General features: G+C 42.1%; 1 non-coding gene across 1 annotated transcript; it reads left to right on the forward strand.

The window, feature by feature from the left end:
- The first annotated feature begins 3,582 nt into the window (after window positions 1-3,582).
- On the forward strand, window positions 3,583-3,651 carry TRNAI-UAU (transfer RNA isoleucine (anticodon UAU)). The gene has a single exon. It is a non-coding gene; the product is annotated as a tRNA-Ile (tRNA).
- Window positions 3,652-4,013: the final 362 nt, after the last annotated feature.

Raw genomic sequence — 4,013 nt, forward strand, 5'->3', positions numbered from 1 at the left:
TGCAGTTCTTTTAAAAGTGGTGTTACATGCTTAAGGCAAGCTGCCCGTCAGCAGTCTAATAGCTGCATTCAGCATTAGCTGCAGCTTTTGGACTAGCGTCAATGGCAGCCCACAATAGAGTACATTACAGTAGTTCAGTCTTCAGGACACTATGGTCAGGTTATCCTTGTCCAGGGATAGCCATAGCTGGCACACCAGTAAAACTAGTAAAAAGCACTCCTCACTGCTGCGACCAACACCAGGCCTTCAGCGACAATGCTGGCTCAGTCAGCATTCCCCTCCACACTATGCACCTGCTGCTTAATTGGAAGTGCAACCCTCTCAAGAACAGGCAGATCACTCAATTCCCAGGTGCAGGAATTACCCACCCACACGTCCACTACCTCATCAGGAGTCAGCCTCAGCTTATTGTGTATCATTCATCCCACAATGTATGGCCACACCTCATTGAGATGTAACAGAGCAACTGAGTTGGGTGTCATCAGAATGCTGGTGCTGCAAATCCACAAATCTCCCAAATATTCATAAAGAGGTTAAGGTTCTCTTTGTAACTTCATATGGATGTTTATTATTTCTTTATTTATTTGGTTTATATCCCGCCCTTTCTCCCAGTAGGAGCCCAGAGCAGCAAACAAAAGCACTTTAAAACGTAATAAAAACAGACTTTAAAATATATTAAAACAACCATTAAAATATATTAAAATAAAACATCTCTAAAAACATTTTTTAAAAGTTTAAAAAACATTTTTTTTAAAAAAAAGGTTTAAAAATATATTAAAAAGCCAACACAGACTGGGATAAAGGTCTCTGCTTACAAGGCTTGTTGAAAGAGGAAGATCTTCAGTAGGCACCGAAAAGATAACAGAGATGGTGCCTGTCTAATATTTAAGGGGAGGGAATTCCAAAGGGTAGGTGGCACTAATGTCCATTTCCTATGTTGTGTAGAACAGACCTGCTGATAAGATGGTATCTGCAGGAGGATCTCACCTGCAGAGCGCAGTGATCAACTGGGTATATAAGGTATCCTGATCCCAAGCTGTATAGGCCTTTGTACACCAAAACATGTGTTCTGAAGAACACATGTTGAAGAACATGCAGCATGACTCTACTGATAGATTCTCCCATTTTAATTATACACAATGAGCTGGAGCAATGCAGTCTTAGAGCACTGTGGGTAATTAAAATGGCAAATGGCTCATCACATGGCTGGCCATCTGGGAGCCCAGGCATGACCAGTATCAATAGTGGGCCCTGCTGGGATTCTGGGGCCCTGGCAGCTATCTGAAGAACCGTGGGTGCTGACACTGGCTGGATACCATATCTCTTCAATGATTCTTAGAGTTGAGAGCAGAGCAATGAATTCTGGATCTTTTGCCCATGAGAAGCTAGTGAGGGAGAAATGTAAACTCTTAGAATCTAAATTTCCTAGAGTTCATATAATCTTAATGGGGGTTTTAATGCAAGACTGGCCCTAATAACAATGTACCCTTTTCATCTGGTTTATGGGGGGGTATCTGATACTGAGAATTTTGTTTTCAGCTATGACAGATGCTCAAAAGATCTCATAGTAAATTATGGTCGTATATGTTTTACACAAATAGTGGGACGACTTGTCCTCTCAATCTTGAATGATGACTGTGCTGGATTTACACATGTATCTGGACATGGAAATAGTATGGTTGATTATGTGCTGATTTCTCATTCCTTACCTAGCCTGGTTAGGGGCTTCTTGGTAGGAGACAGTCTTGATAGTGATCATTTACCCCTTAACCCTACCTTCTTATCAACTGCTTCTATTTATTAGAGAGGGTCAAATGTAAACTCTTAAAAGTCTAAAGTCTTCAATAGGATGTTTACCTATCCTACCAACACCAGTGCAAAGTTGGGTACTTTCTAGGTATATAAAAAAAGAGACTGCATATGTGAAGGGAGAAACCATGGAAATAAATGGGAGGTTGAGAATTAAAAATACAGAGAGGACATTTGTGAGCATCTATGAGCATGAGATGGAATACTGGGATGAGAGTTCCAGAAATATGCAACTTGGATGAGTAGTGAAGGAACATGGGTGAATTGTGTTTGTGATGTGAGTTGCAAGCACTGGTTTCATGGAACCATGGCCCTGGAAAATGCAATTGAACATGGCTGAGCAAAAAGGCCTGGAAATAGGAGCTCAAAGCTTCCTTTCTGCCGCAATTTACACCAAACATCTTCGGCAGACTTTTCAACATTTAGGGCACTTCTAGTGATAACTTATTACTGTGGTTGTGAGAGCTTAAGGCATTTTTCTTTAGCACCGTGCTTCTGGGAGTGAGGTATTACATTTCCTCAGCATTCAGAAATCACTGGAAAAATGTGATTCCTAAGCAGAGCTTGGAAGATTACTTTTAAAAAGTAATAAATTACAGTTACAGTTACATGGCCCCCAAAAGTAGTAATTAATGTTACAATTACAATTGCTCTGAAAGTAACTGATTACTTTACTTTTCCTCCAAAGTAATCACTACAATTACATTTCAGTTACTTAGAAAAAAACACCTACAAGGTGCTGGCCTTGGCTGCTGCACATCTAAGTAGCCTAAAACAACATTAAAAATAAACAAACACATACAGAGGTAGTAGAATAATTATTTTTATTCATAAGATAGCAATGGTGGTCCCCCTGCTGGTAAGGGTGGGGGGGAGGGAGGCTGAGGCCACTACTCAGATCTTTGCCTGTCAAACCAAGTGCAACCCCCCCCCACTTAGCCAGCCAGCATAATCTCTCTCACTTAACCACCTCCCAGACCCTGCCCTGCCACCAACTAAGGAACACTCACCCAAGCACACATTTTCCCCTGAGATGCAAAAAAGTTAAAATACTGCAAATGCAGCACAGTAGCCAGAGAGGGTGGTGGAGGCCAGTTTGTGTGCCAAGTGCAAACACAGTATTCTCTCTCTCTCTCTCTCTCTCTCTCTCTCTCTCTCTCTCTCTCTCACTCACTCACTCACTCACTCACACTCACACTCACACATGCACACACACACATACACACGTCATCTTTCACCTCCACAGTTCTTTATCTCCATTCTGCTGCTGCCTCCTTCTCCTCCTTTATCCATGTTCTTGACCTTCGGATCCTTTTCCCCTCCACTCTATTCTTCACCACCACTATCCATTTTTTTAAATCATTGTTTTTTCCACTCCACCCCATCTCACTCTGCGCCTCCTCCCTCATCGCCTCCTCCCCATCCACAGAGCATGAGGAAAGAGCGACACCGCACAGAAGCCCAGTCTGAGGCACATGATTTTCATCCACAAATCAGAGTAGCAGAAGACTTCCCCTGATCCCCTCCCCCCCAAGTAATGCCCAAAAGTAATTCTGGAAATGTTACAATTACTTCACAAAAGTAGTAAAATTACCCCTAGTTCTATTACAATCAAAATGTAAAGGAATTACCCACTCGTTACTCAAAAATGTAATGAATTACAAGTAATTCGTTACTTGTAACTAGTTACTTCCAAGCTCTGTTCCTAAGTTAATACAATCTTGTCCAATGTGATTATGAGAGAAGTCTCGGATGGCTGCTTTTTGGGGAAGGGCTGTAGCTCCATGGTAGAGCATCTGCTTTATATGCAGAAGGCCCCAGGTTCAATCCCTGGCATCTCCAGGTCGGACTGGAATGTCCCCTGTCTGGAGAGCTGCTGCCAGCCAGTGTAGAAAATACAGCGCTAGATGGATCAATGGTTTGACTTGGTATAAAGCAGCTTCTGATGTTCCTGTGTGTGTGATATCATTAACAATGAGAAACATAACCCCCATGCGCCAGGCCAGCATCATTTTAAGAGCACTTACAAAGCTTTGCTTTACGTTTTGTGGAGGCTTAGTGCTTCAGCATGAATGCATTTATCTGGGCTTTTAACGACGACAACAACAACAACAAGGCAAACACTAGCAGTGAATGACATCTATTTTGTGGAGTTGCTCCTTTGTCTCCTCTTAATAAATTGAGTTCTTTGAAAGTAGGAAGGA

The sequence above is a fragment of the Rhineura floridana genome, chromosome 4 (genome assembly GCF_030035675.1).
Source record: "Rhineura floridana isolate rRhiFlo1 chromosome 4, rRhiFlo1.hap2, whole genome shotgun sequence".
Taxonomy (NCBI): Eukaryota; Metazoa; Chordata; class Lepidosauria; order Squamata; family Rhineuridae; genus Rhineura; species Rhineura floridana.